The sequence below is a fragment of the Canis lupus genome, chromosome 2 (assembly GCF_048164855.1).
Source record: "Canis lupus baileyi chromosome 2, mCanLup2.hap1, whole genome shotgun sequence".
Classification (NCBI taxonomy): Eukaryota; Metazoa; Chordata; class Mammalia; order Carnivora; family Canidae; genus Canis; species Canis lupus.
Window position 1 is genome coordinate 49,564,776 of NC_132839.1, and position 11,442 is coordinate 49,576,217.

An 11,442-nucleotide genomic window follows, 5' to 3' on the forward strand; every position below is an offset into this window, starting at 1 on the left:
GATTGAGCCTGCATCAGGGTCTGCCCTGGACAGGGAGTCTAAGATTTTCTCTTCCTCTGCCCCTCCCCTGCTCTTTCTTTAAAAAGTTGGGGGGGGCGGGCAGAGAGAAGGCTCTAATGACCTTTCTAACCAAGAAAGAGGGACCAACCTAGGGAGAGGTACCAACTTAGCTATCAGAAAAGAAGTCACGCAAACTTCCTGGGCTCCAGTCGTCACATATTAAAATGCAAAGAGAGGGATGCCTGGGTGGCTTACAGGTTGAGCATCTACCTTTGGTCCAGGGTGTGATTCCAGGGTCCCAGGATCGAGTCCTGCATCAGGCTTCTTGCATGGAGCCTGCTTCTCCCTCTGCCTATGTCTCCGTCTCTCTCTCTCCTTCTCTGTGTCTCTCACAAATAAATAAATTTTTAAAATCTTAAAAAATAAAATAAAATAAAATGTAAAGAGAAAGAATTCCACCACTATTGGCTGGTTAGGCTGTACCAGAAATCATTCATTGACCAGCTATAACATCCTAAGAATTTAAACCCTTCTGTGTTGATTAAGCATACACCTGCTAATTGTGTGTTCCTTCCTACATATAGTCTTCAACTCAGTAAGAAATTTCCCTGGTGGCATATGTGAGACCAAGAGCCTACCCAGCACTTAGGTATCCCTGTCACATCAGTTTCTTCCCTGAGCCCCAAACACAGGGCTCCATCACTCCCAGTGATGGGCTGGAGGATCCATCCTCGTGGTCAGCCAGTGGCACTGGTCCACACTGTAGTCCCAACCAGGCTAGGACCAATTCTGGCTGGTCAGCCAGAAGGTCCTTCTGGACCACACAGACCAGAAGACAGGCGTTTATTACACAGCCTTAACAAGGCAGCACCCAAGATGTGTGCTGGTGTGGATTCCCACAGCTCTTCCCCACGAGGCACTGCCAGAGCTTCTACGAGGCAAATAAAGCAGCTTTTCTCCATGGTCCTTAAAGCATATTAATTAGAGAACATAATTTAAGGTGCTGCATTTGGCTCATAGTTACACAGTAGAAATGGCCGGAAAGGAGATGTAAGAGCTGAGAGAACAGCTAATAACTGATCCCAAAAAGGTGAGCTGCACATTTAGAAGACAGACGGACAGACAGACTGATCAGCCTGGCTCCTGATTATACCCCCCAAAGGGAGATGAACAGCCATTGTGCAAAGCCATTCACCTACCCTGGATTCAGCAGACCACGGGATGTCCCAAGGTGTCAAGGCAACACCAGCTGAACACAAGACGAATCCAAGCGTGTGCACACACAAGCATGGGCATGGTGCCCGTATACAAGCTCCTCCCTATGCACAGGGACACACCTAAAGAGAATGTTCTCCACCACTAAGAAGGGAGGGATTTCCACACAGCTCTTCTGGGTGAATCAGAAAGGTGCTGCTGGCTATTGCTTCAAAGAAGAATTTAACACACGACTACAGAAAATAAATTACCAAAACCAAGCTTAAATTTAACAAATGTGAACATATTATTGACTTCAAGTCTCTTTTATTTTGATTCTTTTTTTTTTTTTTTTTTTTGGTGGACATTACAGAGGTGAACCTCCTTTTTACTCCAGGTTCAATCCAACCTCCCCTCCTCTCCTTCCCAGAGAACATTCTCCTCTGAACTCCAGCAAGTCTTCCCCATGCCTGATTTTGTAACTTTAGTCATCGTATGTTGCCATAAACAAAGTCAAGTGCTATTTTGTGTTTGTTTGAAGTTACCAGACTGGAATACTACTTAACTGCAACTTTTTAAAGCAGGCTCCACCCCAGTGTAGAGCCCAACATAGGGCTTAAACTCACCACCCTGAGATCAAGACCTAAGCTGAGATCAAGAGTCAAATGCTTAACTGATTGAGCCCCCCAGGCACCCTGCAACTTCTTTATATGGGCTCATTAGGTTATCCAGATTTATCAAATTCAATCATTTAATAATTGCTATATAGTAGTGTGTACTTATTAAATTATACAGAATAATTAATCCATTCCCCAAATGATAGGCATTTAATTGGTCTCAGTTTTCAACTCTAACAATGGCACAATGAACATTATTGCAAACATAGGTTTCCTTGGGCTAATATACACTGGATTTTCTCTGAGGTCTATCTGTAGAGCTAACTTGGAGTAGAAACTGCTTATTCTTCCAAAGAGATTTTATCAATTTTAATTCCCAACAGAATTATATGAACCCCTTCCCATTTTTGCCAAATCCTGTTGTCAGATTTTTAATTATTGCCAGTTCCAGAGGTGTGGGATGATACATTGTTTTAATTTGCATGCCCCTGTCTACTAAAAATTTGAACATTTTTCATGCTTATAGTCTACTCTACTTTCTCGTGTCAAATTTCTTCCTGTCCCCATCTAGTACCCATTTTTCTATGGTATCATCATCTTTTTTCTTACTGATGTGTAGGAATTCTTGAAATATTCTGGATATTAATCCCTGTCTGGTTACATGTAGCAGATTTTGTCTCAAATTATGACTTTTTTTTGGGGGGGGGAGGCACCTGGATAGCTCAGTTGAGTGTCTGCCTTTGGTTCAGGTAGTGATCTCAGGGTCTTGGGATCAAGTCTCACATCAGGTTCCCCACAGGGAACCTGCTTCTCTCTCTACCTATGTCTTTGCCTCTCTGCCTCTGTATCTCTCATGAATAAATAAAATCTTTAAAAAAAAAAATTATGGTGGGATGCTAGCGTGGCTCAGCCACTGGGTGTCTGCCTTTGGCTCAGGGCGTGATCCCATGGTCCCGGGATCAAGTCCTGCATCAGACTCCCTGCATGGAGCTTCTCTCTCTCAATGTGTCTCTCTCATGAATAAATGAATAACTAACTAACTAACTAACTAAATAAATAAATAAATAAATAAATCAAACTATGGTGGCTTTTAATTTACCTTATGGTGGTTTTATTATTAAGAAGGTTTTAATTTTAATGAAATCAAATTAAACTATCCTTTTAGGGCTTATTCTTTTCTGCCCAAAAGTCTACAATTTTAGCTTTTCATATATTTAGGGCTTCAATCACCTTTTTTAATTGGCTAAAATTGCAATCAATTTGGGGCATCTGGATAGCTCAGTCAGTTAAGCATCTGATTTTAGATCTCAGCTCAGGTCTTGATCTCAGGGGTCATGAGTTCAAGCCCTGTGCTGGGCTCCACATTGGGCATGGAGCCTACTTAAAAAAATGTTTTAAAAAAATGTTATCAATTTTCTTAGTGTGATGTACAGGTTCTGATTTTCGTTTTGTTCCTTTTTTGGTTTGAGGACAGTTTAAGTATTTTCCTCACTATAATATCCCTGTTCTCATTTATATGCCTGCACATACAGACTGGCTTCTGGGCATGCCAGTCAGTTTAAATGGTATGCATTTTTATATACCTATGCCAATACCACATACTTAAATTACTATAATTTATAATCCAGATAACTATCAGGGCAATTTCCCTCCCTACATCATCTGCATACACAAAACTATGTTAATTATTCTTGATCAAGCAAGGACTTTTCATCATGATCTAGGATTATCGTGCATGGTTATACACATAGGCATGTCCACACACACACACACACACACACACACACACACACACATAATCCCTGTTTCCTTTTTATTGCAATAGCATTGAAATTAAAGATTAAATTTGGGGAGAAATATCTTTAAGATACAGAGTCATTTAATCCACGAACATGGTATGTTTTACCTTTTATTCAAAAAAATTCTTCTTTTATGCCCCTCAATAGGGTTTTATAACATTCTCCATAAAGGTCTTACCCATTTTTTGCAATTTTCTTTTCCCCTCAGGTGCTTTACAAGTTTTTGTTGTTAGTATACAGGTTCATTTTTTAAAAATCTCTTCTGCTTGGTTTTTGCTTCTCTAAAGAAATGCTAATTGATTTTCATATATCAATCTTCTATCCAACAAACTATTACTAATAGTTTATAGAGTCTAATTTTTTTACAATCATATCAGATCTATAAATATGGAAAATTTCATTTGTCTTAATTTTATACCCCCTTTTCTGACTTATTAAATATCTAGAACATCCAATGTGATACTGAATGGGAAAAGTGAACATCCTTAAAATCCTCAAGTTTCACAATTAAGTATGACATTCACCATAGTTGTTGTGGACATTATCAGAATAAGGATGTTCCCTTCTATTTCTAAATTGCTAAGAGTTTCTGCTTTTTGTTTTTGTTTAAAGATTTTATTTATTTATTTGAGAGAGAGCACAAGTACACACACGAGGAAGGGGAGGGGCAGAGGGAGTGGGAGAAGCAGACTCCCCAGCTGAGCATGGAGCCCGATGGCGGGCTGGATCCCAGACTCCTGGGATCATGACCTGAGCTGAAGGCATACACTTAACCCACTGAGCCACCCACACGTCCCATCTTGTTCTTTTTAAATCATGAATACATATTACTCTTTTGTAAAAAGCTTTGCCCCCCAACTTTGTGTGTGTTGAGATATACAAGATTTTTAAAGAAAAGCTTTCAGGGTACATAACTACTTTCCTTCTCCAAGGTCAGAAACACAGACTTGAAAAGACTAAATTCTCCAGTGTCCCAGCCAACCTGGTCTAAGCATCCAAAGCTGGGGTCTCCCCTCCTACTAGGCACCTCCAAGGATCACAGAAGTCTGCAACTCCTCTGTGGTTGCCTGTTGGAAAACCTCAACACTGTTTTGATCTGAAATCATTCCTCAATTTCCTCTGGGGGAAAAAAAATTTGAGCTTGACCTCCTAACCATTAGCTGCCTAGGATACTAGCTCTCCAATATAATCATGAAGAGAAAGGGAATAGGATACACATACATGGTACCCATGTTACCTCACAGGATCCTCCCAAGGAATGAATGAGGTCAGTATCGGTATTTTCCACTTAAAATCAAGCCTCTGAAAAGTTAAATAATTTGTTCAAAGTCTCATACCAGGAAGTAACAGAAATTGGATTTGAACCCAGTTTGTGTGACTTCCATGCCATCCTGCACATTTCGCTGCTGATGGTGCCACCTGCTAAACCTCCAGGTACACTCAACGTAATTACCTCTGGCTTTACAATGCAACCTCACAGAGCCAGCAGAGCTACTCTACTTCTTCTGTTTTATTTTTGTCTTTCTAGTTACTTTTTAAATTAGTGGTTGGGGTTCCAAACCGCCCACTCTGTAGAGTGCTGTGAATAATATAATTAAGCACAGGAAATGGTTCATTGTTCTCAGTTGGCAACTCAACCACCAGGGTCAGGGGATTTTTCCTATGTGGGGACTCAGGGTTGAGTCCCCAAATAGGAGTCTCCTTCAGAGAGCTGCAATTGCATGGGCTTTCCAGCAATTGTCAGACATCCTCTGAGGCTCAGAATCAGGCAGCATCCAGACTGCCTGGATGGCCCACGATGGCAGAACCCAAAGCAAAGAGCAGTACCTTCCAGAAGACCAAGTTCCCCTTTAGGGATGCTAAATGGAAGGTGCCTATAGCAAGGGAAAGAACTCAGGTCTATTGACACCACCCCTTTCCTGTTTTGGGACATTCATGGTTTACCTTATTTAATCCTCAAAACATCTCAAAATGAGAGCTGACACTTTCCAAGCTTTATAGATGGATGGAGGCTCAGAGAAGTGACTGAGACAAGAAAAATCTAAACCCCGGATGGTAACAAAGTTGGATTTAGAACCCAGTTCACTACTCTCCTAAAATCACTCATCTGATTTTACAACTGATTTCCTAAAACATGCTCCTCTTTGGCCAGACCCCTCAGTCAAACCCCAATTCAGCTTTATGCAAATTCTGTGACTTTGGGAAGGTCACTTACACATCTCTGGGTCTCAGTTTCCAAATGTATAAAATGAGAACAACAAGAGTATCTACTTCAAAGGGCTGGTATGAGGATTAATGGTTGAATATTTGCAAAGGTTTTAAAACAATGCCTGGAGCATAGTAAGGGATATATATCAGTTATTTATTGCTGTGTAATAAATGATCTCAAAACCTAGAAGGATTAAAATGGCAAGAAACATTTATCATCTCCTACAAGTAAAGGTCAGGAACTTGAGTGGTTCTGGCTCATGCTCTCTTATGAGACTGCAATCAAAATATTACAAAGCTGCAGTAGAGAAAAGGCTTGACTGAAGCTGGAAGACCTTCTAAGATGGCTCATTCACATGGCTGGCAAGTCGGTGCTGGCTGGAGGTGGGAAGCCTCAGTTCTCCATATGGGGCTGCCCTCACAACATGCAACCAGCTTCCCCCATAGCAAGCAATCCAAAAGAGCAAAGTGGAAGCAGCAACATCCCCAATGACCTAGCCTTGGAAGCCACGCATCATCATTTCCACGTTATCATATTCGTTACACGCAGATCAGCCCCATTCACTATGGGGACCAAAGACACAAATGCCAGGAGGCAAGGGTTATTGGGGACCAACTTCGCAGGCTGGCTACCAGAGGACCAGGTCTGTTAAATCAGATGTGAACTCTTGCGTTCTAAGTTCCCCAGGGGCATAGTGAGGTAATCAATACACATTTATCAGAAGAATGGACATATGGATGAAAAGAGGAAATCTCCATGTCCTCCCAGCCAAGTTCTATTTCAGGGCTCTGTCCTTTTACTACCTACCTTCTGAGTCATTTTCAAAGAAAGAACTATTGCTCTCAATGTCAACTTTAAGTCATCATCTCTATAAATTAGTTCTCAAATTTTATCTTCCTATAGAAGTGTTTCGAGTGGTAATCTCAAAAAGAAGAGTGCTATGTAAGTTTGTCTCTCAGCCAACTATATCAATATGACATACTTCCTCTGAATTCACAAGGCTCAAAACAAAGTAGAATGAAATGTTGTCTTGGTTGAAATGTCTGCAGTAATGTAATTGTGCAGTGACTGGTATGTGTTCCTAGACAATTGTGGGAAGGTGCATCCTTGCACAAATGCAAACTATCTGCTTCCTCCTCCCCTCACCAAAGCTATACTCAAGAGAGAATTCCTGGGTAAAACCCAGAGGAGGCTGCTCACAGAAGCAAGCTAGGGAGGGAGCACCTAATGATTAGGGAAGCAACCACCCTCTCTGAGGGCCCAGGATTCCCTTCAAGATCTCTCAGACTGCTGCTTCTGGAGCAGTGCTTCTTTCTCACATCAGATCCATGCCAGGGATTTTTTTTTTTAAGATTTTATTTATTTATTTCAGAGACAGAGTGAGAGAGAGAGAGAGAGAGAGAGAGAGAGAACATAAGCAGGGAGAGGGGCAGAGGGAGAAAGACAAGCAGATTCCCTGCTGAGCAGGGAGCCTGAAGCAGGGCTAGATCCCAGGACCCCAAGATCATGACCTGAGTCAAAGGCAGACACTTAAACCAACTGACCATCCAGGTGCCCCTTTGCCAGAGATTTTCAACACGGGACCATGTTACAACAATGGTATCCCCACCTGGCCACCAGATGGCCTTTCCAGTGATGTTGGAAGTTCAGCCCAGAGTGATATTCTCAATTGTACTACTGGCCTAATTCACCAGAGGTGTAACAGTTGGCTCCTTGAAAACACTGATAGTGAGCATCCTCCACAATGCAAAAGTTGTCTCCAAGGACATGACATTCAGGTCATGTAGGTCTGACTAACAGTCCTGAGAAGCTGTCATACTTTCTCTGGTTCCCTCCCAATAGCTTAAGAGCATAAATCATACCTTTGCCTCTACTAGGAGTAACAGTAAGACTCCTAGTATACTAGTGACTAGTATACTCCTAATAGCATGGTGTATCTAGAGTAGACTTCATTCTATGCCATGTTGTTGAGATCTTACTCTTGGAAGATGCAAACATGGTTTCCATGACCATTAGCTTCATGTCTGTAGCCTCAACAGATTCCTGATTGTACCAAGGGTGGAGTCATAGGAAACATAAAAACCTGGAAGTAGGGTCAAGAAAGGAGTCACCGGTGGTCATAATCTTCATTAGGGCCAAAGCTGACAACAGCTCCAGGAAGAATGTACAGTGAAAGCAGGTAAATACTGAATGCAAATGTTCATCTTTAGTAGTGAGAATATTTGCTAAGACTTGACTAAACAACGAAATTGTCACTGATTTCAGAACGTTCTTCTCCATTTTACACCGGCTTCTTCAATGCTCATTTGGTTTTTAAATGCCTAAGGACAAATGCTCCCCTTTGAGAAGGGTAACAGCAAAGTAAAATCCAAAGTATAATCCCACTTAGAACTTCAACTGTGAACTTCTGTGTGCACTCCTAAAAGAAAAGTCCTTTAAAAAAAACTCCAGGGCAGCCCCGGTGGCACAGCGGTTTAGTGCCGCCTGCAGCCCAGGGCGTGATCCTGGAGACCCGGGATCGAGTCCCACGTCAGGCTCTCTGTGTGGTGCCTGCTTCTCCCTCTGCCTGTGTCTCTGCCTCTCTCTCTCTCTCTCTCTCTCTGTCTCTATGAATAAATAAAATAAAATCTTTAAAAAAATAAAATAAAAAATAAAAAAAATAAAAAAAACTCCAGTCAGCTATGCATGAGGGGCTTAGGAAAATCTATAATGCACCTCTCTGGTGCCACCCCAGAAATTTTTTTCTATATAGTTCTTTGAAAATGATGAGTCCAACAATTATACAAAGTTGTTACCTTCTACCTTGGTTTAATTATTTACTTCTACGCAAACATAATAAAGAAAACCGCCTCTTATTATATGTGCATAGAATTAATTATGGTTCTTCACCATTCAAAGCTGTGATTTTCTAGACACTAGCCACGTGAGGCTAGTTCAAATTGAGATGTGATATAAGTACAAACATTTCAAAGACTCAGTACATAAAAAGCAGAATGTAAAATAGCTCCTTGGTAATTTTTTTCTAAGGATTACACGTTGAAACATTTGGGTAGCATGGGGTCAAATTAAATAGAGAATTAAAATAATTTTACTTGTTTCATTTTACTTGTTAAAATGTGGCCACAAGGAAATTTTTAACTACACACTTGGCTTGCATAGGTCTAGGAGATGATGCTAGGTTGGGTACTCTAAATCAGAGATAGCAAACTGCCTGCTTGAGGTCCACACAGGCCTCAAAGACAAGTTTGTGTGAGCTCTTGCAATGTGAGGTCAAAGGGTATTTTCATTTCAAAGGATAACTAATGTGTATAAAGTCAGGGAATTAAAAACAAAACAGATCCCAAATTCTCTTTAAAAATAAAAAATGTCTGGTTAACTCTGGGTTCACCTTCCTACACGGCAAGGATAGCTAGGAGCAGCCCTATTTGGACAGGGCACCTGTCCCCACCAGGCCCTCCTGCTCCCAGACACTGTGGCAAAAGTCAGCTGCCATTTATCTCACCACTCCTGGCCAGTGTCACACATTTAAACTGCCTTCCTGGCTTCTGAAGGAATTTGGGTTTGAGAGCCTCATTACAGAGTTGGGGTGGGAGGGATTCTAGGCAAAGGCAAAGGCAGTGGGAAGGGGATGAATAGCACATGTGCAGATAAAAGATCTGGACAGAGAGGTGGGTTTCATTCAAACCAGTGTGTTAAGCTTGGGGATTTTGTTGTTGTTGTTGTTGTTGTTTGTTTTTGAGGCTGGACATCTAAGTGGAGCTGTCCCAGGGGCATTTGCAAAGACATAACTGAATATATATAGGAAAGCGCCGGAGGTTAAGAACAATGCCTTTGGGACACCCGGAGGTGAAAGGAATAAAGATAAATGCAACCAGCTCAGAAGTCTGAGGACAGGTGTAGAGTCAAGAGCAGAGCACCTCGAGAGAAGAGGTACAGGATGCCAAACCTGCTGGGAGGCTGCAGCAGCAGGCACTAGAAACTGCACGAGTCCTTGGATGGACAGCCTCAAGGAGCCCGTTCTCATTACCTTTTCATAACAATTATTGCTGTCAGGCAAAATTGGATTAGATATAAAGGGCAAAATTATCAAAGTGATTCTGCAAAATTCAATCATGCCACAATTTCTCCTGAACAAACTCTGCCTTCCCATGCCCACACGGTGACCAGCCCCCCCCCCTCCCCCCCACCAGGCAATGCCTGTCTCCAGACCAGCTACCCACTTCCTTCCTCTGGACTCACTGCCTCTCCGCTCTGTGAGTTTTTAAATCTATTGTATGTGCAGCACAGATGTGATGAGCAATGCTCTGGAAAATAGACAACTGACCCTCTGAAATATTCTACATGATTGCAATTCCGGGGCTGTGCTTTCCTGGGTAAATGGAAGAAATTTCCATTCTCATAACCGTTTTTACCATCTCAGCAAATATTTCCCCAAGTGATTACCTTACAGCCGAGGACTCAGACACTGGGCCCCGGACTCATTTGATAACCTAACACTGTGACCAAAATCTAAAGCAGATTACAGATGTTTATGGATAACTGTTCTGTGATATTCATTCATGTCCCTGGGCCGGGATCAGCAAATTGCTTTTCATGAGTAGATAAATGACACTTTGTTTCTTCCACGAAACAATTAATCTAAGCAGAGTTAGATTCAGACTTCAACGTGATGCGGAGCAATGTAATGGAAATCTCAGGACTTCTCATTATCATGCTATTTGCACCATGACTCTGCAACTCTTCTTCCAAATAGCCATTATTTGAACTGTCTGCATTCCATTTATTAGTTGTGCTTGCATTCTATTCATTTTTATAGACGGAATCTGGGATGCTTTCACTAAATCATCCAATCATGCAGTCCATCAATATTGACTGTGCACCTGCTAGTAGGCTGGGAATGGGGAGCCACGGTGCTGCAGAAGCTGTGTCTGATGCCTGGGAATAGCTCACACAAAGGTAAAGGGATGATACACATTACAGGTTATAATGTGTTAAGTGCTATAAGCAAGACTCCATGTTAGGAAAGAGAAGGGAGAGAGGAGGACAGAGAAACCAAGAGGAGCTGAAGGTTCTTGAAGAATAAGACCTTGCAAGGGATTAATGCAGAGGAAGAGTTTGATACAAGGGCACACAGCCAAATGAACAGCAACACGGTGGGTCTAGGAAACTGAATGCTGGTTCTGGCAGCTTCTGCAGAAGGGCAGTGGCAGGATATGAGCCCACAGGGAAGGGTCAGGTTACTGAGAGCCGAATTTTAATATCCCCACAGGAAAACACAAAAAGACTGGGTGACCTGGTCAAAGACATCAAGGTAAGCCCAAGGCAGCCATGAAAACCATAGCATAACTGATGTCTTTTCATCTCTAACTCTCTGTTCTGTATCTAGAACAGACCAGTCTCTAACTCTCTGTTAGACAGAGTCTCTAACTCTGTTCTGTGTCTAGAACAGACCAGTCATGCTCAAAGTGTGGTTCCTGGTCCAGCAGCAGCAGCAGCACCTAGGAGCTTCCTAGAAATGTCTATTTCTAGGCCCCACCCCAGACTTGCAAAATTACAAACTCTGGCATAGGGATGATAATCTATCATAGTACATCCACCAGAGGATTCTGATTTCGTTCCAATT

At 42.0% G+C, this 11,442-nt stretch overlaps 1 protein-coding gene and 1 long non-coding RNA gene across 3 annotated transcripts in view; both read right to left on the bottom strand.

The window, feature by feature from the left end:
* The window catches only part of SLCO3A1 (solute carrier organic anion transporter family member 3A1), a 303,202-nt gene that overhangs the window by 161,270 nt on the left and 130,490 nt on the right, over positions 1-11,442 (bottom strand). The gene's annotated exons all lie outside the window — the stretch shown is intronic.
* Positions 1-11,442, bottom strand: part of LOC140617405 (uncharacterized) — a 75,730-nt gene that overhangs the window by 13,913 nt on the left and 50,375 nt on the right. The window lies entirely within an intron of this gene.